Source organism: Nicotiana tabacum, chromosome 22 (genome assembly GCF_000715075.1).
Source record: "Nicotiana tabacum cultivar K326 chromosome 22, ASM71507v2, whole genome shotgun sequence".
In the NCBI taxonomy this organism is placed as follows: Eukaryota; Viridiplantae; Streptophyta; class Magnoliopsida; order Solanales; family Solanaceae; genus Nicotiana; species Nicotiana tabacum.
The window spans coordinates 105807544-105832865 of NC_134101.1; positions in this window are offsets into that span (position 1 = coordinate 105807544).

Genomic DNA, 25322 nt, shown 5'->3' on the forward strand with positions numbered 1-25322 from the left:
TAGTTTCTTAAAATAATATTAGCACGAATAGCTCATTTCATGATCTTCTACGTCAAGATTATGTGAATCACAAGCAGACATTAAGATCAAGTACAATGAAAGATGTCTGGGATCATAATGCAGAGATAAGTTTTGTATCCATCTAAAACCATTTACTCTTTCACATCTTTGCATTAACTTTATATATTTATATGCAGTATTAGTTAAAATATTTTTTTTGTTAATTGTGTCCATTGAAATAAGGAACTGGAAAGGTATGCCATTATTTGCTACATCTCTGATCGTACTATGGATAATATTTCAAGTAAGTTGCATCGTATAATTTCTACTTCATCTTGTGGTATGGAAATTCGCTAGCATTTTTAAGAGATTTAACTTTGGAACAAATTAGAAAATTGAGTGAGTTTGTATCTCTGCAACCCAATTTTTCATTATTTGTATACGGTAATCTTAGTACATTCCATTGCATAACAAATTCTAAAGTTTAGTTTCTTGTGACTTAGAATACATGGCTGCGCCTATTTTATAACCAATGTGGGAGGCAACAAGATGGTAGAGTCATTCTAGTATTGACTTTTTCATTAATGTTAAAAATATTGTCAATGATTTTTTTTTCTGATTAAAGGACTTTGCAAAATGAGATAATTTAGATTGTTATACGAATGTAAGTTATGAGATATAAATGAATTTGCCACTACTTTTCTATAATGCTTTTAAAGCTTCAGTTATGCATCAACGAAATGACCACCAAAAGCAAGAATAGTAATATTTTATGTCTTATTGAATCTTAATTTACTTTTGCATATAATTACGACATGGTACATTTTTAAATGCTCGACGGTGAATTCTAGTAAACTTTGGCATATTACCATTAATTGAGGGTAATACGGTGGGTTCAAGTCCCAATACATCATGAGAGTAAGATATCAGATTTGAATCTTGGGCACCATGATAATAAGAGTTCAGTTTCTTAATACGTTACAGCCTTACACGCCTTTATATGGGTAAGACATTGGGTTTGAGTCCCAATGCATCATATTGATGATATAATGATGACTAAAGAAAAATAATATATATTTCATGAAAAATTATGAAACTTGTACCACTTGATTTTCTCCATTCTTGAAGTTAATATGATATCGGTGCATATAAGTCCAAATGAAGACAAGTGGTTGACCAATGAATGCGGGCGTGACAAAGATCAAATAATAATAGTTTGGATAGCTACTACCATCGGTTCATGTAGGGTTACACATCTATTGCATCGCCCATGATCAAGTTGACCCAAAAGGGAGCTCCTTTCAGGTGGTCGGATGAGTGTGAGGCGAGCTTTCATGGTTCTAGCAAGATACATAATGCACTAATTGCACTAGACATAAAAACAAATCATGTACGTCATTATTGTTCTAATCCACATTAGGATATGCTGAAGCTTAAATTTCTTGGGAACCTTAATATGCTTCAGAACAGTTAAAATCCTATAATGATATTTATATACACATATCAAATTTTCAGGTATTGCCAGACTAAAATCTGAAAGCATTTGCATCCACCACAAGAGAACATGTTTCCATATAATCAATGTCAGGATATTTACATAAAATCTTGTGTCACCCTACTGCTTTATACTTTAGGTATTAGGACTATCAGTCCAAAACTTCACGTTTTCCAAGTGAAGTCAATCTTGATTGCATATTTTTCATTGATCAATCATTTATTTGTCCATATTCTATGACAGATTTGTGCTCAAGATCCTCGTCAATATAAATAATAATGAGCGCTACATTATATCAACAATATCATCGACAATCATTTTGCATCGGTTCCATCATCACTCAATAAAGACATAACTTTTCGAGATCTCAATATTTTCAGGTACTTGAGCCACTCTTATGAGGTCTTATAAAGTATTTGTCGTTGTGCTCTTCTAGAGCACTTGCCTCCTTATTATGACCATCTTGATCATTTGCTCCTCTTATTCTTCAAGGAGTTTTATTTTTGGAACCGATTAGTCTATTACGCTTCATGCATACCATAAACTCTGTCCATCATGAACGTTATTCTATTTGGAGCATTAGCAGCTGAAATATGATATTTAGATGGGTCAACAAATGCACCTGATAATATTTTACAAATGAAAAATTCATTTGAACTTCAAGTTCACATTTTCTTGTACGAGGATCTAAATGTATTCATAATAATTTATTTCATGTATCACTTTTTCAGCTGCCCATTTTCTCCACTTAATGTTGGGATCACCAACACATTCCCAACCTTCTTTGGGAACTCATCTTCGTGCATTGTGGATGGATAATTAAATCATATAGCACATTCATATTTTTAGATGAAAACTATTTGGTTCCTAAACTTGAACCAATTATTATAGGGAGAATTTATCATAACTTGTTGGCTAGATGCGTACAAGTGCTACTGTTTAAATAATACACCTCACACCAAATTTCTTTTTGAGAGTTTTGTTCTCATAACCAATAGTTTAGCTATAATTGGAGGCATACGATTTCTACTAAACCAATTTGAATTTAAATCAGCATTATCATCACAATTTACATTCTGGAACTGTACTCTAATAATTTTGAGCAAGCAACCTTGCACAAGCCAAACTACAAGTTGATAACCAATGTACATGTGACCATATAACAGGTACATCTATTAAAATCATGTAATAGTAAATAGTACACATGGCAGGTGACTGTGCCCATAAATATATCACTTTTTATTCGTTCTAGAAATCAAGGAATTCATTCCCAACCTTAGCTGATATATCATGAGAATAAGTAACACAAGTTCTTGAAGAATCTTTTATTTCTTCAATATATGCCAACGTGAATTCTCAATCAATTTTTCGCATCATAATTGAACCGGATTGACCAACCGGTCATGCCAACTGATATTTATTTCAGTAAACCTCTAGTTTACTTGTGGCATGTGATTTCATCATCATGCTTACACTTGTGTAGTATAAATAAAAGAAAAGTTGGGTAACCTTTTATATTTACCCCGGTATAATTCTAATAATATGAAGATATTTAATCTTTCTTTCATTTATAATCTCAATATGCCAACCACTTTGGCTTATACATTTGAAACTCAAAAAGTTTCTTTTGAGACTTACTACAATATCAATGTCATGAACAATTTCATTCATCCAGGTAGTAACAAATTAACTCTTTTGAAGCTCTTAAATGATTTTGTACTACAAGATTTCTTCTTTTTTTGTCACACCAACCATACGGTGAACATCTCCTTTACGAAGAAAATTATATCATAATAATTGTCATGGTCAAAATTATCATAAGAAATACCACTTCTTGCTTTTCTTTTGCCTTTAATAATTTTTTATAAGCATGGCAAAATATTTTTGGCGTACCACATGTACCAGACCAATGACATATTCATATAACCACAATAATGTTCATTCTCTTTATTTCACTCAAACCCCCCGTAGAGGTGAGTTGTGTGGTATTGATCCAATCATGTATTGCACGTCTTTATTCATTACTTTTATCGCATATTGACATATTCACCTTCAAGAATAGGTCTGCATTCTCAGTGCTTATCACAAGTCATATTCTCTTCAAGGACTGGATCATAATAAGTGACGTGCTTTATTATTTTTCCATACCAATTTGATGGTAAACATTGTCTTCACCTTTTGAAGGGCTATTTTGAGAACCCTTATTGTTCTCATTTTTTCAATTACCATAATGATCATTTTAAATCACAACATTAATCCGTAATTAAGTTCCCAAGATTACATACAATTACACTTTAGCAAAACGAGAATTTGAATTACATCATAGTTCGTAGACCCATCCAATGCCCGTACATAACCCACACATATGTCTATGGAGCCTCTAAGGATACCCAAGACAGCGATAATAATGCCGGCGACAAAGCCCCGGCTATACCTCAAAAGAGAAATCTATAACAAAAGGCATATCACAAAACCCCTTGAAGGAGGAAGGGGCTCACTAAGAGTTTGAGAAGAGGATGCTCCGCTACACACGATCGACACTATCCGTTATGGAGCCACCTACATTCATTTAAAAAAATGTAGCGCCCCCGACAAAAGGGACGTTAGTGCCATCAAATAACACTAGTATGTATAAGTAAACACCATCAAATTAGAAAGAACTTTCATACAAGAATAAGAAATCACAAGTATAACTCAAAACTTTAAACGATCACCACATTATCAAATAAAAGAATCATACAACTTTCACATCATTTTCCCATAGCTTTTAGTTTGGGGCATTTCACACTATTCATTATTTGTTCACAATACCACCGCTATCTTGAGCGGAGTCCGATCTTGACCCGATCGGCTAGGTTGCCTCATTGAGACATATGCTTCAATCACAATCTCATTTTCCTTCTTTCCCGGAATTCATTCACAGTACCTTCCAATACCACCGCTATCTTGAGCGAAGTCCGATCTCGACCCGATCGGCTAGGTCGCCTCATCAAGGCATTGTTCCCTTCTCATAAATCAATTCATTTCTCATATATCATTTCATAGGCACTTGGGGCCATGACTTATCAAATCATTCTTGGCACTAGGCCGCATTTTACATCGTTCCCAATTTTCAATATTAGCTTTGCCAGTTAGGACAGTAGGTGCACACAAGAGCAATTTAAATTGTAAACATAGATAAGATTTCATGTAGATAGCACAATATATTCAGTTGCAATCTCAATTTAAGGTCTAAACATTTCCAATACATAATTCATACCTTTGCCCCTTTCAAGCTGTCAAGATAGCACGTTGATTATGTTGGGACACATTTTTCACACACATAGGGTTACAACACTAACTCATGTAAAACAATAAGCAATGCAACAATTCAACTTTAATCTTGCCATGCCCACACAAACACCGATGAAGATCAATTTCTAAAAGACGGGGTTTTAGCCATACATACCTCAATAAAGCTTTCCTTATTCCTTACAAAATTCTGGAACTTCTAGCACTTCGATCTATTGTGTAAGAATTACAAATTAAATCGAGAATTAGAGACGAGATTGAGATTCTAGCTTTTTTGAGTATATTATCAAACACTAAAGGTGCATTGTGATCTTAGGCCCTTTTGAAAGAAGTTTCTATCATTTTATACCCCAATTGCTTTCCTTTTTAGTTCACTACCTCCCAATATTCTATGGTGTGATATGCATGCAAGAAATTGATTCTTATACCCATAAATTACTTCACTTATGATCCCTTATTGCTAAGCATAGGAATAAGAGCTAAGGTAATGAAGTCTTACCTCTTAGGATGAAGATTTAGGTTCCCTCACTTGGTTATCTTCAAAGATTTGGCAAGGTTTCATGGAGTAATTTGATGGGTAGCACTTCCCTCTCTAAGACCCCCTCTCTCTCTCTAAAAGCATCAGGAAATATGCTCAAAATGAGCTATAATACCGAATATATCGATAAGGGGTCGGGTTTAAAATTTAGAAAATTGGAGCCCCGAGTCAGGTCTGCGATCGCAAAGTGGAAATGCGGCCCGCAGAATGGACCGCAAAAGTGCTCCCAAAATCTGAACACACTGCCTGGGTATGCGGTAGAAATGCGGTCCGCATACCCATTCTGCGGTCGCATAATGCACCGCAGAACTGCCCCTCACAAAATCCCAAGGGAAATGTGCGACGACTATGCGGTCCGCATATCGGTTATACGATCGCATACCTGACCGCATAGTTGACCTCAAATTTGACCAACACACTATCTCACTTTGCGTGCGGTCCGCATACCTGATATGCGACCGCATTCTCGACCGCAAAATCACATTTTCTGGAAAACATTATTTCTTGATTTTTTATATCATAGATCAGTCCAAAAAGCTCCTAACTTGGCACCACGAGATTTTGGGTTCTGAGTAGGAAATTCACGGGGCCTTACATCCTCCCCCACTTAAGATCATTCGTCCTCGAATGAGGATCAAGGTTCACTTATTAACAGTCTTAGTGCAATCTTCTGTTCTTTATAACCTGAAACATGTTGCCAGTCCCCCAAATTTAGCTAACTCCCTATATTTCAGAAACTTTCGCCAGAGTTTCCTTTGTATCTAGGCCTTATCCACCTGTCAGAGAGCCCCAGAACATATCCTAACAACATAACCATATTTCATAAACGTAACATAACTTGTACAATCATCAACTATGGCCGTATAAGCAACATTTTACCAAAAAAGGGACAGTTTTACTTAGATCAAGTCTAAAGATAAGAGTTCATAGGAACTAAATGCATAAAAGCTATTACATGACTACTCAAAGTGGATACTTCCTTTTCATTTCATCCTCCGCTTCCCAAGTGGCTTCCTCAACTTGCTGGTTCCGCCATAATACTTTCACGGATGCAATTTCCTTATTTCTCAACTTCCGAACCTCCCTATCAAGAATGACAATTGGAACTTCTTCATATGACAGTTCTTCATTTACCTCAATAGTTTCAACTGGCACAATAGTGGACGGATCTCCCACTACCTTCCTCAACATGGACAAATGAAAGACCGAGTGTACTAATGACATTTCGGGTGGTAGCTCGAGCTTGTATGCCACCTGACCAATCCTCTGAATGATTCTGTATGGTCCTACATACCTCGGACTCAATTTTCCCTTCTTTCCAAATCGCATGATACCCTTTATAGGGGAAACCTTCAAAAATACCCAATCATCTTCTTTGAATTCCAAATCTCTGCGACGAACATCCAAGTAAGACTTTTGGCGACTCTGAGCAGTTTTCAACCTCTCCTTAATAATCTTGACTTTCTCTATGGCCTAATGCATGAGTTCCGGCCCTATCAATTCTGCTTCTCCGACCTCGAACCACCCAATGGGAGACCTACATCTCCTACCATACAGTGCCTCGAATGGTGCCATTTGGATACTAGCATAGAAGCTGTTATTGTAAGCAAACTCTATGAATGACAAATGGTCATCCCAACTACCCTTGAAATCGAGAGTACAAGCGCGCATGTCTTCAAGCGTCTGAATAGTCCGCTCTACTTGACCATCGGTTTGTGGATGAAAAGCTGTGCTAAAATTTACCTGCGTACCCAAACCTTGCTGAAACTTCTTCCAAAAATTGGTTGTGAACTGAGCCCCTCGATCTGAAATGATTGAGACTGGAGTGACGTGTAACTTTACTATTTCTTTGATATACAACTTGTGAGCACGTGATTTTTATCCTATATGAATTACTCCCATAAATTCAAAACAAAATAATTTTTCCATTGTTTGCAATTTTGTGGATTTTTGTGGCATTTTCTGTTATTATTTGCATATTGTCTGTGCATGTTAATTTTGTTTAATTAATGAAAAATACAAAAATACATGGCATGTGCATTTATGATTTAATTCTACATTTTAAGATTAATTAGCAAATTAGTTGTTTATAAAAATGAAAAAATTACAAAAAAATAGTTTAATTTGCACTTTTGATTTTAATTTTGAATTTTGAGTAGTTTTCTTTTAATTTGTTTTCTTTATTAATTGTGGTAATTATTATTTATGTTTAATTAGTGTTTTTGATAGGTTAATTAGGTTTTAGGATTTAATTTAGATTTAAATTTAACTTTGAAAAAAATAAGAGGAAGAAAAAGAATTTTTGGAAAAATTGATTTGAAATAGGAAATAAAAGAAGAAGAGAGTTAGTTTGGGCCAAAATTTGAAATTTGCCCAAATCCCAAACCAATTTGCCCTTAAATCCGGTCCAAAACCCGTGTCCCCAACCCGGTCCGTCTCACTTAAAACCAAATTACGTCATTTCCTTGGCCCTTGATCTGAGCCGTTGATCCCTGTAAATCCAACGGCTCAGAACTGACCCCTTCCCCCATATAAATCTGTCTGAAGACCTTACCCCTCTCCTACACTCGCCCCCTCACTCTTCGTCTCCTTCAGAGACGACTGAAACAAACCCTAGAAGCCGCCCCATTTTCCACCGCTAGTCGCCAGTGGTGCTGGTCCTAAATCACCTCAAATCAACACCCCGAACTCCCCTTGACCCCCTCGTACCTAATCCACAACTGGTTTCCTTCGAATCTTGTCTGAACTTCTCAAATATTGAATCGAAAGATGAACCCTAAAAAATTCCAAATCGAGATTCTATTGAAATTTCAGGTCTAATTTGATTTTGTTCGTGTAAGAACACAGGATTAATATCAGATTTGGCCGGAAATTTGGAAGATTTGAAGACTCGTCGCCATTCTTTACTGGTCCGAGTTTGTTTTAGGTATTTTTTTCTATTCTTTAGTATTGTTTTCTATTCTTTATCTTTTTGCCATTTAATTTCTATTTCTTTGTTCTCTTCTCATCTTCTCCTACTTTTTCTGTTAGTTTTCTGAGTTTACTTCCCATCTTTCTTTCATTTTTTTCACACCGTCCATTTGCATGTTAGTTTTAGGATGTGTTTAGTTATTATTTGTATTCTGGTGCTAAGTTTAAACGTGTTAGATTTTTGTTTCTGTTTGGGCCGGAACTTTTCAAGTTTTAAGACTCTGTAATTAATTATTCAAGAGTATTCTGAGTTTTCAGTCTTGATTTGAATTGGGAAATCAAAGAGCCCAAAAGAGAATCGAATTGGCTTTTTTTAACAGACCCATTAAAACTCTAAATTGGGTCAATTTGACCATTATTCTGCCTGGCCCAGGGGTAATAACAGGGGTCCTAAAGGGTAATTTTGGAATTCTGGTTTAGGGAATCTTTGAAAACTGATTGAGGAAGCTTCTAGGAAGCTGGGGTGGGGGCTAATTTGAAAATTTGATTTTTAGACTAAGGTTTTCTGAGCAAAGATGAAAATGAAAAAGGGTCCAATTGCAAAGTCTGACTTCTTGAAGCTGCCCTAATGTCCTTCCTATAAATGTACCTTTACTTGACATTCAAGGTAGATTTGAAGAGATAGAATTACCCAAAACTGAAACGGCTAGGAGATTCCTAAATTCCTTGCATCTTGTTGGTGGAAAATTACTAAAAATCAGGCTTGGTTTTGGTTTTGATTCTACTGAATAGCTGAGAATTTCTGAAAAACATACAAAATTGTACATTTGGTTAGAGGAGTGGCTTAAGCTTTGGGTGGAATTGGTCTTGGATTTTCTTCTACTATTCCATTGGTTTCTTTCTTCTGAGCTGATTTCATTGCTTTTATTGGCTGAATTTGGGTGGATTGCTGCTACTGATTACTGCTGATCCTTCATTTCTTTTTGGTTTTCTTTTGTTCATTCACAGGTATTCTCTCGAACTATTGAGTGGCCATTGAAGCTATGAATGTGGTTTATTGTGAATAGAAGATAGGGAATTTGTTTGGAAAATGTAACAAGGCTATTTCCTCTTTGAAGTTCAATTTCCCTATGTTAATTTAAGTTACTTAGTTCTGTTTATCTCCCATTCTCTTCTTTTTAAGTGTCTCAGATGAATAATGGAAAATGTATATCTCGTTTCAATGTTGAAATATTTGAGTTTGGTGCAAAACTGTGAAGTGAGGCTCTGATTTTCTCATTCGTAAACTGTCTTATGTGTAAATCTTCAACTGCATGTGTTTCTTTAGGATTTCTTTGCTACTAATAGGTTGTCAAAATAAATCCATGAAGTTAAGAATTTCAGTATATCTTTTGAGACTCAAGTGAGTAATATAATGATTCCATGCGTTTTGTTGCTGTTGATAGTGAAAGAGAGTCTAAAGGAGTTTGAGTTCCCATGCATTCACCTACAGGATTAGTTTAGAAATTGAATGTTGGGCATGGGTATCTGTTAGGTTTTGTTTATTAATGCATTTGAGAATAAGAGTTTTTGTTTAGTGTAAGATGAGCCAATAGCCTTTAAAGCTTTATGTTGGTAGAAGTTCGAAATGGGGTCTTGTTCCTTCACTTGGTCTTTTGCAATAGCTGAGTTCTTTGGGCCCGGGACCTGTTTTCTTAAGCCCAATAGTTGGTTTGTCTGCTGCTGTTGTATCTTTCACAATGCGTTTGGCCCAAAGATGTTTGAACGTTAATATTTGAATGTTTAGTCGGATGATTCATGTTTAATTAGTTAAGTTCAGAATTAACTTGATTAGTTCGGCTTCTTGCTTCTAGATAATTTTAACTGATTGGCTTCTAATTGGTTGTGCACAAATATTTGGGGTTCTGAGAATCAGGCCTAGTGTAGGCCCAATTGGTGAAAGATCATGGTAAATTTGGCAGCCTGCTACACACCTTCAAATGTCCTCTTTCGCTAAGGGATTGGGCTTACTTTGAGCCCAAACATGAAGGCAATTGCGTTTGGGATTTGGACTTGCGTCATTTTTGCCAAAACCCAGTTTTCCGATTAAATGATGTCACTGGCTCAAGTAGTTTCTTTTAAATAATTGGCGTTCCTCCTCTTTAATGCAATTTTCTTTGGGTTAGCTGAATATTGGTATTAAAATAGAATTCACCTTCCTTTAATGTCTAAGTAATTAGATCCCCTCAATTAATTGAGGTAAGTCGTATTATATAATATGAATAGTTAATGGCCCTCATGAGTTAGTTTTTAAGCCCTTTAATTAGATTAATTTGAGGTGTGCCATGCCAAATAAACATGATAATTGCATGGCCCTCGCTTAACTAATTTTGATTTAATCTTTAGAATCCGAGGTGTGCCATTTAGTAAAATTTCCATGGCCCTCGCAAAGTTGCAAACACATATTTGTTTTAGGCGTGTTATTTTAATAATTTACATTCTTAAACTCGGGTGTGCATTTCATATGACCCAAATCCAAATATTAATAATGTTGGATAAAATGTGTTTCGGATTGTGGGTGTATTTCATGTGGCGCGATCCAAAAACATGTTTTAGACGACGTTAAATCTTCGTTAAAATGAATAAAAGCGGCTTTAAGGTTAAAATGCACATTGGTTCAAAACGTCTTAAAATCAGATAATTAGGCTAATAATAATAGTTGAGTGACCGTGCTAGAACCACGAAACCCGGGAATGCCTAACACCTTCTCCCGGGTTAACAGAATTCCTTACCCGGATTTTTGGTTCGCAGACTGTAATACAGAGTCAATCTTTTCCTCGATTCGGGATTTGAACTGGTGACTTGGGACACCATAAACTATCCCAAGTGGCGACTCTAAATAATAAAAAATGATCCCATTTCGATTGTCACTTTAAGTTGGAAAAACTCCCTTATATACTCCCTTCCGGGGGTGTAGGAAAAAGGAGGTGTGACAGCTCTGGCGACTCTGCTGGGGATCAAACCCAGAATCTCTAGTTCAGGGTTCAGAATTCGAGATTAGATGAATTGTTATAGTTGGCTTTATTAATTATCTGATTTTGTTACCTGTTTGGGCCTAATGTGCTAAGTGTTGCTTTTACCGCTTTGATATTCTATGAACTGTATATAAACTGCTACGAAACCCTTCTTCTCTCTGAGTCTTCTAAGTCATGGAGGAGTGTGCACTTCGTGTGACTTCTCTTCTGTTAGAGTCATATACCAAATTTTAGAACGAGGTTCGGACAAGTTGCAAAGCTGGTGAAGCTTCTGTATTTTCGGTACGCTGCCCCCCCTCTGCTCGAGTTGTCCGCTCGGGTAAGCCAGGTCTAGAACAATAAACCCAGGTTTTAAATCTAGTATAAACAGACCTCATGCTGGATCCCTAGTAGGAACGTTTGCTTGCAACACGTGCATTTGACTTTGGAGACTCAACACAGGGGTTGGGTCTATCTAGGACAGGTGTACCAAAAATGAAAAGACCATCCTGATGCATCTTACTTGCTACTTGTGCATTTATTTGATTTGGATTTGCATGCTGACCGACTTTTGAATAATGGGAGAAAGTTGGGAAAAAGAGAATAGCAATGTGAGGGTTAAGTGAGTTAAATCACCTGTTTTGGAAAACCAATGTCCAAATGGTACTGAAACTCTACCGAATTTTTTGAGAAAATAAAGAAAAAGAAGAAAAGGTTTTGTTTTGAAAAATAGTTGGTTTTATTTTATTTGCCCGAACTACGCCAGTTTAATTCTCACAGGGTGTGAGATACGTAGGCAACCCCATCGGGTCCAACTTCCTTTTGCAAAAATAGCCCAAAAAAGAACAAAATTTTAATTTTTATTGCAAATAAGTAAGGTGATGCCATTCTTGTCAAAAATAGCCGAATGTCCCCAAAAGGACGCCGAAAGGCAGTTTTTATAAGAACAACCACCTTTAGTCTCCTTTTCAAAATTTTGGCCGGTTAGCAAGCACAACCTTAAAATCATCGTTTTCGGAGTACTGAAAGGACGTATTGGTAAAGCCGGATATTTTTGTGAAAATTTTGAAAAAAAAAGGGTCATTTTTCCTAAGTCAAAATTAGTCATAATTTTCTTTTAATTAAAATCACCTTAATAAGTGTGCAGGATGAGCACAATTGAAAATGAACCTTTCTCAGCCCGTGAAGAGATCTCGTTGGAGCTACATATATGGTGACATGATTTGGGGGACAATAGCATAAAAGTTGTGACAAAAGCGTTGGGTGGTCTTGTCGGGCTCTTGAAGGTTAAGCCGAGAAAGGACATAATTGAGGCCTTGATACCATTTTGGGACGTAACACATAATGTATTCCACTTTGCTGATTTCGAGTTAACTCCTACACTGGAAGAGATAGCAGGCTATGCTAGTTTTGAGGGGAATCTTAGAAATCAATACCCGGTAGCACCAAGAACAGTAACCCCTCACAAATATTTGGACCTGTTAAGCATCAGTCGGGACATCCGAGACAGGCCAAAGGATTCTGTACCTTCTACTTTTTATACCGACGTTACGGGAATCCTCGTGGCTTTGAGACGCCAGATATAGGTCTTACTCACACGGGAAACCAAGACAAGTGGGAAACTCGGAGAGAACTAGCTTTTATAATGGCGTTCCTGGGTACTTTGATTTTCCCCAGAAAAGACGGGAACATAGAGTTAAGACTCGTGGGGATAGCCGACTTTATGATGAAAAAGGCAAATGGGACCATAGTACCGATGATTTTGGCAGAAATTTACCGAGCTCTAACCCTTTGTTGAGAAGGGGGAAAGTTCTTTGAAGGGTGCAATATGTTATTACAATTATGGATGGAGGAACACCTTTGCACCGTCTTGGATACTTGAATTGTGGTATGACTGGCCTCGAGTGCATCGATAAACATGAAAAGCGGGTAGAGGGTTATGAGTTCCTGGATGGTACAGAAGCATGGCATGCTCATTTGAGATCTTTGACTGCAAATAAGATCGAATGGACATTCGGGTGGCTCTCAATCAATGAAGTAATTTATATGTCGGTTGAGGTATGTTTTCTGCTATCGATGGGTTTTCCGAGTATCCAGCCTTATGCTCCGCACCAAGTTCTACGTTAGTTAGGCCGATACCAGACCATCCCACCCGATGAGGATTTGAGTCGGCAAGTTATTAAGTTGGAACCAAAAGCCGCTTTTCCAAAAGAAAAAGTGCATCTAATTTGGCATCAGTGCAGATTCTTAGAGCCTAGAGCTCAAGTACGAGATCTATCCAGAGGCGAGGTGGAGCATAGTTACCCTGCTTGGTATGGTAAAAGATCCCGAGCTCATCATTAGCCCGAAAGGCCCCCAAAGAAACCCCATGTCCAACAATTTACCGATAGAGCATAGGTGTAATGGGACTGGTTGACCAAAGAAAATGAGTACCGAGCCACCATAAGTAGGCTGGAAAAGCAAGTCATGGACCTTCAGTTTGAGAATGCGTTGCAAGCCGCCGCAAATGAAGGCGAGAAGAAGAAGTTAACTCAGGAAAATGAATCCCTCAAAGTTCAAATCCGGAAGATGGAAATAGCTGCTAGAAACCCAAAAAGAAGCCGAGAGGATGAAAGGCTTATAAGCAGTCTGAAAAAGAAAGCCCTTGAGTATTAAGATGACCTAGAAAAGTCTGAGGCCAGTCTGGCGAAAGTCCGGACTCAATTGGCGGAAAATGCAAAAGGACAGGCACATTTTGTGCGACAAATGAAAAGCAAGTATGAAGGGACAATCACCAGCCTGGAGAGAAAAATGACTACCCTCAAGAATGCAGCAGCCAAGCAGGCCAAGGACTTTTAAGCTGATAGGGAACACTGTTATGATTTGATGGCTCGGATGGAGGAAGAAATGCAATAGTTGCAAAATCAACATCTCCATGAAACTCAGGTGTTAGATGCCCGGAATCAACAGGTCGGGCGTCTGCTTCAAGAAAAGGGTATAATACGAGAGAGGATCAGAACCATTGCCGACTACATTGTTGTTAAAAGCCAAGCATGTGAGGATATGACTTGCACCACCTTCTTCGCGGCAGTAATGACATTTGTCCGGCAGATAAAGAGTGACTTGGAGAGGCTTCAAAGGGATCTTGCATATAGGCCCGTGGCGAGACCGAATGATGTCCCACAGGCCCCAGGAGCATTTGAGACATTAATGTATTCATGATTTTCATTAGAGTCTGTTAGTCTGTTTGCGAGTCTGTATTTTCTTTTATTGGAGTCTGTTAGTTGGTTTTCAAGTCTGTTGTTTTCACCTTTCTGTCAGAGTCTATTGGTCTTGTTTGGAGTCAAAGTCTGTTAATTTCCCTTTTCGAGTCTGTTAATTTTATAATTTGGAAGAATGAGTGGTTGTAATCAAAACTGTTTTATTTTATGGAAAAAATTTGAAAATCCCAAAATGTTTTGTTATTTATTTTCTACACTTATCTTCAAGAACTACGCTTGGTCTAATTCATGCGAGATCATGATACGTAGGCAATCTCCATAGGATTCGACTGTAACCAAATGAAAAGAAAAGAAAAGAAGAAGAGAGGAAAAACAAGGGGGAAAAGAAAAGAAAAGAAAGAGAAAATAAGGAACCGTGAGAAGGAGACAATGGCAAAATAAGAGAGCGAAATGAGAGAATAAAAACAAAGCGACAAGAATGAAAAAGAGAGGAAAAGGAAAGTTGCAAATAAAAATAAGGAAAAGCCGGGATGACGCAAGCAGCCGATTAAATGCATAATAGAAACAGTTAACTGCTTAGGTGCATTCACTCCTCAAATGTGCGGTTGATTATCTGTTAAAGCCCTAATCGCTAACAAGTTTGTTATTGATGAAATTATAGTTCAGGTAGGTGGTTAGTTTGATTGGCATTTTGGCAACTCACTCCTACAATACCTGGTCCAAAAACATACTGAACATGGCCAACCAGGAACTTGAGGCAAGTATTGTTGATCCGACAAAAGAGGTGGAAGAATCGGAGGTTAATCTGAAAGATGAGTTGTATAAGCTGAAGCAACAGATGGCTGAAATGAACCAAGCATGGGCAAAAGGGCACCCACCACCAGTTTACCCCGCCAACCCTGCTTTTATCCCGCCATTGGCTCAGCCCCAGGAACCTCCCACTGTAAACTCATCTCCGGCCTTTCCCCTCTACAACCAATGCCACGGTACCACTTCCCATACATCGCAAGCTCTACCACTCAAACAAGTCCCGTACCCTCCTCCACCAGTCACTCCTATTTTTGTGGCACCCCCACCTGCTGCATTACATTAATCCTCTAGTGAGCCTCTGTTCCAAACTCACGACAACCAGTATTACCCCCCGGAGCCCACTTTCAAGGTTCCCGAACCCTATTCTTACACTCCTTATTTTGACCTCCCGGCGGAAACCGAAAACCATCTAAAAATCCCGAAAAGGAGGAGATGTTCAGGAAAGTTAAAAGCCTGGAACAGTCATTTAGAGACATGCAAGGGTTGGGAGGTCAAGTAAGTGTTGCCTACAAAGACCTATGTTTGTTTCCAGATGTGCAATTGCCGACAGGGTTTAAGATGCCCAAGTTTTATTTGTATGATGGGCACGGTGATCCAATGGCGCATTTGAAAGGTTTTTGTAGCAAAATGAGGGAAGCTGGCGGGAAAGATGAGTTGCTAATGGCATATTTCAGTCAAAGTCTGAGTGGTTCGGCGCTGGAGTGGTACACTCGGCAGGATCACGGAAGATGGTACACATGGGATGATCTAGCCCAGGCATTTGCTTGCCACTTCCAATACAATCTAGAGATTATTACAGATCGTCTGTCTTTGACTAAACTTGAGAAAAAGCACAATGAGAGTTTCAGGGAGTATGGTTTTAGGTGGAGAGAATAGGCAGCAAGGGTTGACCCTCCAATAAAAGAAAGTGAAATGGTGGATTATTTTCTGCAGGCTTTAGAGCCCACTTATTACGGACATCTGGTATCGGCTATAGGAAAGTCCTTCAATGAGGTGGTAAAGATGGGTGGTATGGTAGAAGAAGGGCTCAAGACAAACAAAATCATGAGTTATTCGGCTATTCAGGCAACCACCCAGGCCATTCAAAGCGGAATTGGGGGAGTAATTGGAAAGAAGAAGAAAGAGGATGTAGCAACGATTGATTCAGGAGTTTGGTTCGGACCTAGGGGTTCACCTCTACACTATCCTCAGCCTCGTCCCCACCACCAAACATACCCCCATACCCCGTATAATCCACCCCAACACTACTACCCACCACCAGACCCCCATTTTTCTGTCCACCATGCCCAAACATACAGCCAACCTCCGACCCACGCACAATGGCGTGCGCCAGTCACACAAAATACATACCCATCTCCACAAAATGCCTATCCACCCCTAAGAGCCTACCGAAACACTCCTAGATCAGGTTTCCGGACCAACCAAGCATTTAAGAATAAGAGGTTGCAAAAGAAGAAAACCTTCACTCCATTAGGAGAATCCTATACCAGTTTGTTCCACAGGTTGAAACAATTGGGTATGCTGAGTCCGATCGATCCAAAACTGCCAAACCCTCCCCCTAGAAATCTTGATCACTCTATGAGTCGCAAATATTGTTCTGGTGCTCTAGAGCATGACACAGAGAAGTACTGGCAATTGAAAACAACTATTTAAGAGCTCATTGATACTAATCGAATTGAGGTCCAAGCTCCGGAGGCACCCAAATCAACCAGAATCCATTGCCAGCCCATCATGAGACAAATATAATCGAGATAGTGCATAGGGGAGGGGAGCCTAAGAAGACTTCACAGACTGTCATGATAATTCGGTCCAGTGAAGTCAGGCCGGTTAAAAAGCCAACAAGTGAGAAATTAGTGATCAGGTTGAGCGGGGCAAACAGTGAACCATCTGTAGTAATCAAGAAGGGGACCCCAAGTGATGTGGCAGTAAAAGAAGAAAGAGCAAAAGTGGTTGTGCCAGGAGTGGCGAACAAGCCTGTTGTAATTGTGGAGGGTGCTTGCACAGATCCTGTAATTATCAAACCTGTCACCGAATTACCAATAGTCAACAACAAGGTTGTCCCATGGAATTATGAACGAGTAACAGTGACTTACAAGGGGAAAGAGGTTAAAGAAAAAGTTTGTGAGACCCATGGTTTGACTCGATCAGGAAGATACTTTGCCCCAGAAGAGTTGAAAAAGGCTAAGATTTCCAAAGATAACCCAGTGTTGGTGAAGAAAGCTATGACCGAGGAAGAATCAGAGGAATTTTTGAGAAAGATGAAAGTGCAAGATTATTCCATTGTGTAGCAGTTGAGGAAGACACCTGCTCAGATTCCACTATTGTCATTATTGATTAATTTAGACGAGCACCGTTGGGCTTTGATGAATATCCTGAATGAGGCCCACGTTCCTAACAAAATCTTAGTAAACCACTTGGAAAAGATAGCTCACAAGATATTTGAGGTAAATAGAGTCAGTTTTTCTGATGATGAGTTGCTCGTGGAGGGTACTGAGCACAATAGAGCCTTCTATCTTACGGTGAAATGTGAAGATTTCGTGGTTACTCGGGTATTGGTTGACAATGGTTCTAGTGCGAACATTTGCCCTCTCTCCACTTTGAACAAGTTGAAGGTGGATGATAAAAGAATTCACAAGAACAATATCTGCGTTCGGGGATTTGACGGTGGAGGGAAAGATTCAGTCGGGGACATAGTGCTTGAGCTTACAATAGGGCTAGTTGAATTTACCATGGAACTCTAGGTGCTCGATGTGGCCATTTCTTACAATCTGCTATTAGGTCGATCCTGGATTCATGCCGCCAAAGCAGTCCCGTCTACTCTGCATCAAATGGTCAAGTTTGAATGGGATAGACAAGAAATTGTTGTGCACGGCGAATAATATTTGTGTGTTCTCAGTGATGCCATTGTTCCATTCATAGAGTTTGAAGACGACAAGGGGCCATGGGTTTATCAGGTTTTTGACATGGTATCGGTAGAGAAAATTCCAGAAGGGAAGTGCGTTCCAACTCCGAGGGTAGCTGTTGCATCAATCATGGTAGCCATTGAAATGTTGAAAAATGGTTTTGTACCGGGTAAAGGTTTGGGTGCATCTATGCAAGGTATCGTACAGCCGGTGTCTCTCCCCAAAAACTTGGATACATTTGGTTTGGGGTTCAAGCCCACAATTGCGGACATGAAAAGAGCCAGAAAGTTGAAATAGAGGGCCTGGGTCCTCCCAAAGCCTATCCCACAACTCTCCAGATCATTTTTCAGGCCTGACACCAAGAAACACCCAGTAACAATAGTTCCCAGTTCTGTGGTTGGTCCTGATAAGAAGTTGCTTGAAAGGTTTGAGAAATTATTCGACGAGGTGATCATGGTGGAAGCTGGAGAGGGTTCTAACAAGGCGGATGTGCAATTTGTTGGGCCCAGTGCAAAGATTAACAATTGGGAAGCTACTCCTCTCCCCAACAAGAAGGAGTTTTGGTAGTTTGCTTTGATTTTCTTTCAGTTTATCTGGATTATTCCAGGGTTGTAATTCAGATTCTATGTTCCGTCCGTTTGGATGTATAAACCTTATTATCTTTTAATTTCAATGAAATGCAATTTCCCTTTTTCCTCATTCCTGATAGTTTTATTTTTGTTTTCTTTTCTTCCTTGTACAGTTCTTTTTATGCTGGTTTCAATAACATGACATGCATGAGGAATCTTCGGCCCAGTCTTAAAATCCAATCTAATTCTAAAATAGTAATTCAAGAAATATAGTGTGATGATGAATCAGAATACGACGAGGATGAGGCCTTTGAAGAGATTAGTAAAGAACTAAGCCATTTTGAAGAAAAACCCAAGCCTAACCTGAGTGATACAGAAGCAATCAATTTAGGGGTCCCAGATAATATCAGAGAAACTAAGATAAGTGTCCATCTTGAACCTCAACTCAGGGAGGAGATAATTAAAGCGTTACTTGAGTACAAAGACGTCTTTGCATGGTCATATGACGACATGTCGGGTTTAATCACTGATTTGGTGGTTCACAAATTGCCCACTGACCCGACATTCCCTCCTGTCGTGCAGAAGCTGAGGAAATTTAAAACTGATATGAGTGTGAAGATCAAAGAAGAGGTCACCAAGCAGTTCGATGCAAAAGTCATTCGGGTCACTCGGTATCCCACTTGGTTAGCCAATGTAGTACCTGTGCCAAAGAAGGATGGCAGGACCAGGGTGTGTGTTGATTACTGTGATCTCAACAAGGCGATCCCCAAGGACAACTTTCCACTGCCAAATATCCACATTCTGATTGACAATTGCGCCAAACATGAGATTGGGTCCATTGTGGATTGCTATACGGGCTATCATTAGATCCTAATTGATGAGGAGGATGCAGAGAAGACAACATTCATCACGCCATGAGGAACATACTACTACAGAGTCATGCCTTTCGGTTAAAAAAATGCTGGGGCAACTTACATGAGGGCAATGACAACCATATTCCACGATATGATACACAAGGAGAACGAGGTTTATGTGGATAATGTGATCATAAAGTCTAGAAAGCAGTCTGACCATGTCAAGGATTTGAGAAAGTTCTTCCAAAGGCTTCGCAAGTACAATCTTAAGCTCAATCCTGCAAAATACATATTCGGTGTGCCATCTGGAAAATTGTTGGGATTCATAGTCAGCCGCCGAGGTATTGAATTGGACCCGTCAAAGATTAAAGCTATCCAAGAATTTCCACCTCCAAGTAACAAGACTAAAGTGATGAGTCTATTAGGGAGGTTGAATTACATCAGCAGGTTTATTGCTCAGCTTACGACAATTTGTGAGCCTATCTTCAAACTATTGAAGAAAGATGTTGCGGTCAAGTGGACAGATGAGTGTCAAGAAGCATTTGATAAGATAAAGGGGTATTTGTCAAACCCACCTGTGTTGGTGCCACCAGAACCGGGGAGACCTTTGATTCTGTATTTGACGGTTTTGGATAATTTGTTTGGTTGTGTGTTGGGTCAGCATGATATCACTGGCAGGAAAGAGCAGACCATCTATTATCTCAGCAAGAAGTTCACATCTTACTAGGTTAAGTACACTCACCTGGAAAGGACATGTTGTGCCCTAACTTGGGTGGCACAGAAGCTGAAGCATTATTTGTCATCTTACACTACTTACCTCATCTCTCGTTTAGATCCATTAAAGTATATCTTTCAGAAGCCTATGCCCACAAGGAGGCTCGCAAAGTGATAGATTTTGCTCACAAAATTTGACATCGTCTATGTGACCCGGACTGCGATGAAAGCCCAGGCATTGGTCGACCATTTGGCTGAGAACCCAGTAGATGAAGAATATGAGCTTTTGAAGACTTACTTCCCTGATGAAGAGGTAATGTACATTGATGAGTTGGAACAAGTTGGAGAGCCAGGTTGGAAACTTTTCTTTGATGGAGCTGCTAATATGAAAGGTGTTGGGATAGGAGTTGTATTGATTTCTGAAACAGGACATCACTACCATGTTACAGCTCAACTTCGTTTCTACTGTACTAACAACAATTGAGTACGAAGCATGCAATTTGGGCTTGAGGTTAGTTGCAGACATGGGTGTCGAGGAAGTTTTGGTCTTGGGGGACTCAGACCTTCTAGTGCACCAGATTCAAGGGGAATGGGAAATACGAGATTTAAAACTCATACCGTACCGGCAATGTTTGCACGATCTTTGTCAACAGTTTCGATTAGTAGAGTTTAGGCATATTCCAAGGATCCATAACTAAGTTGCTGATGCTTTGGCTACGTTGGCGTCAATGTTACATCATCCGGATAAGGCTTATGTTGACCCGTTGCATATTCAGGTCCATGATCAACATGCTTACTGTAATGTGGTGGAAGAAGAACTTGATGGTGAGCCTTGGTTTCATGATATCAAGGAATATATCAGGATGGGGTGTATCCAGTACAAGCCACAGGTGATCAAAAGAGAATAATTCGTCGTTTGGCAAGTGGATTTTTCTTCAGTGGAGGAGTGTTGTACAATAGAACCCCAGATTTGGGATTGTTAAGATGCATAGATGCTAGACAGGCCACGACTATCATGACCGAAGTACATTCTGGAGTCTGTGGGCCACATATGAGTGGGTGTGTGTTGGTAAAGAAGATCCTCTGAGCAGGTTATTATTGGCTCACTATGGAGCGAGACTGTATCAGTTTCGTGCGCAAGTGTTGTCAGTGCCAAGTGCACGGAGATTTGATTCATTCTCCACCATCTGAATTGCACACAATGTCTGCACCATGGCCTTTTTTTGCGTGGGGCATGGATGTCATTGGGCCAATTGAGCCATCAACATCAAATGGGCACAAGTTAATTCTAGTGGCCATCGACTATTTCACCAAGTCTGTAACCAAGAAAGCGGTGGTTGATTTTGTGCACTCAAATATCATTTGTCGGTTTGGGATACCAAAGGTGATCATTACAGACAATAGGGCTAATCTAAATAGTCATCTGATGAAAGAGGTATGTCAGTAGTTCAAGATTACACATTGCAATTCCACCCCTATCGCCCCAAGGCAAATGGAGCAGTTGAGGCGGCCAACAAGAATATAAAGAAGATACTTCGGAAAATGGTGGAAGGTTCCAGGCAGTGGCATAAAAAGTTGCCTTTTGCATTGTTGGGTTATCGCACTACTATTTGTACTTCAGTAGGGGCAACTCCTTAGTTGTTAGTATATGACACTGAAGCAATAATAGCCACGGAAGTTGAAATCCCGTCCCTTCGGATTGTCACTGAGGCCAAAATTGATGACGATGAGTGGGTCAAAACTCGCTTGGAACAATTGAGTTTGATCGACGAGAAAAGATTGACAGTAGTGTGTCATGGTCAATTGTATCAACAGAGGATGGCAAGAGCATATAATAAGAATGTGCGTCCACGGAAGTTTGAAGTGGGTCAGCAAGTGTTGAAACGTATCCTTCCACATCAGGCTGAGGCAAAAGGCAAGTTCGCCCCAAATTGGCAGGGGCCGTTCATCGTGACGAGAGTGTTGTCTAATGGTGCTTTGTATTTAACAAACATAGAAGGCAAATGTGTAGAAATGGCCATCAATTCCGATGCAGTCAAGAGATATTATATATGATTTCTTTGTTTAAATTATATTTGTTTGTACTTGGCATGTTTTAAAGATTGGAATGACAAAGGCATTTTGTTCTGCTATCTAAACACTTTGTCCTTTGTTATCCCCTTGAGCCTTATTTATTTCCTTTCATACCCCTCTTTTGGAATCAGTGACAAAATTCAGAAACGCGAGGGCAAAAGATAAGTAAAAGAAAAGAATGAAAAAGAAAAAGGAAAAAAGAGAAGAGAAAAGAATGAAAAAAAACAGAAAGAAAAAAAATAGAAAAAAGAAAGGAAGAAAAGGAAGAGAAAAGAAAAAGAAAAAGAAAATCACAACAACAAAGCAATTTCTATGACATGAACTACGTTTGACCTGATTCCTTTTAAGAATACGTAGGCAGCCTCACGGTTCGATCCAATCAAAATAAAATTCCAAAAGTCCCCAAGCAAAGAAACTGGGGCAGAAGTTGTGATTGTTGTAAGAAATTTGATTCCGAAAGTTGTAATTTTGAACCCATTTGAGTTATTTTGAGCCTTTTGACACCCTTTCTTTCTAACCCTATCCAAAAGCCCACGTTACGGTCCAAAGAAAGACATTCTGATCAGTCTTCGAGAGATGCCAAGTCGAGCAAGTAGAAGTGATTCATATCAGGGGCAACACTCTGGTTCAAACAGGAAAATGAAAAATGAGAGTCTTATTGGTGAAATAAAAAATGAGAGAGTCTTATTGGTAAAAATCCTCACAGGCACCGTAAGGCGAAAGTAAGTTGAGAGATGAACAAATGAGAGAGGCTTGTTGGTGAAAACCCTTCAAGCACCGCAGGCCAAACAAGGTCGAGGTTTGGCGAAGAAGTTAGGTTATAGAAACTCCGGGGCAACAAAGTATGGCAACCGAAAGTTGGTTGATTGGACAGACTGGGCTGATTAATCCGAAATGCATGTCATGATCATTGGTATCAGCTGCTCCACTCAGATAAGTCTCTTTTCTTTTTCCCCTTCAGATAGTCTTCCAGTCCTGGATTTTTTTTCTTACCCTTCACTCTCAAGGTCATTGCATTTCATTTCTTTTGGGTTCATTTCTCTAAGATGTTCCAATGTCAGTTTTGTTTAAGAAAATAAGAAGGGATTTCAAAGATTACTTCCAACTTCTAAAGTTGCACAAGGCACAGGGCGGTCAAGGCATTGCCAGAAATAGTACGGTGTGAAATGGGTTATAAAAGGTCAATGGAAGTTCCATCAGTGAAATAGTTTAGTAATTCGTGGGAAATGCAGAGGTTCAAACAGATGGGGCAGAGATGTAACACAATGGTTTGGGTATAGAACACTCGGGTCATCCAATGTCATGGGGTTTGAAAGTCAGTTGGGAAGTCAAGCGGTTATTGGCCAGTTCAGGAGAAGTTAGTCAAAACAAAGCACGACAGTGGGGAGGCCACTTTCAGCAAGAATGCCACAAACTAACCACCACATTTTAAACTGATAAGATTTTTCTTTGATTGAAACAGGGGCAGAAAGTTTTCGATTGTTCGGGAAAACCTTCCGTAGGGGAAAAGCAAGCACCAGACAGGTTTGGTTTTGATTCTCAGGACCCTCCTAGAAAATGGGACCTAGTTTAAAATTCAAAACAATCATGAGTAGCATAATCTAGCATAAATGTACCACAAAGGAATATAAGTTGGTTTCAAAGTTTACATGTTTAAGATAGGATTCAATTAGGAGTTTTCAGGACCCTCATGGATAATGGGACATAGCTTTAAGACTTCCTTTAGATAACAAGATTTAGCGTAGGCTCTGTTGTGGGGTAGTGTAATTCAGCCGTAAAAAATGTCACTCTTAGGATAATACTTGATTTTTGACTTTCAGGATCCTCCTAGATAATGGGATGTTGCTTTAATACTTTCTTACCTTCAGAAGATATAACTTAGATTTAAAATTGTCGTTTAATTAAGAGTTGTCAGGACCCTCCTGGATAATGGGATGTAGTTTAAAGATCGGCTTAAATAACAAGATGTAGTGAAAGTCACACCTTTAGAAGATATAATTTAGATTTAAAACTGTCGTGTAAGTAGGAGCTGTCAGGACCCTCTTGGATAACGGGATCTAGCTTTCAAATTCTTAGTAATATTTGGTAATATGATTTAGTGTCATACTCACATATGTGCCCAGCTACCAAACTGGGGCAGAAAATTTTCTTTGTTTTGTCTATTTTTGTTGAAATCAGGTACCCACTTGGAGAATAGGGAGACGCAAATCAAATTCAGCAGTCAGGCGCCCACCTGGAGAGCACGGGAATACAATTCAAGTTCAGCAGTTAGGCGCCCACCTGGAGAGCACGGGAATACAATTCATGTTCATCAATCAGGCACCCACTTGGAGAGCACGGGAATACAATTCAAGTTCAGCAGTTAGGTGCCCACCTGGAGAGCACGGAAATACAATTCAAGTTCAGCAGTCAGGCGCCCACCTGGAGAGCACGGGAATACAATTCAAGTTCAGCAGTCAGGCGCCCACATAGAGAGCACGGGAATACAATTCAAGTTCAGCAATCAGGCGCCCACCTGGAGAGCACGGGAATACAATTCAAGTTCAGCAGTCAGGCGCCCACCTGGAGAGAACGGGAATACAATTCAAGTTCAGCAATCAGACGCCCACCTGGTGAGCACATGAATACAATTCAAGTTCAGCAATCAGGTGCCCACTTGGAGAGCACGGGAATACAATTCAAGTTCAGCAATCAGGCGCCCACCTAGAGAGCACGGGAATACAATTCAAGTTCAGCAGTCAGGGGCCCAACTGGAGAGCATGGGAATACAGTTCAAGTTCAGCAGTCAGGCATCCACCTAGAGAAAGGGAAAGTGTCTCAGAGTACAATTCGAGTTCAACAATCAGGCGTCCACCTGGAGAAAGGGAAAACATCTCAAGTTACAATTCAAGTCGGCAACAAAGGGATTTCACCAGGAGAATACAAATCAACAAGGAACGAGAACCACAAGAGCAAGTTTGAAGATGTAGATA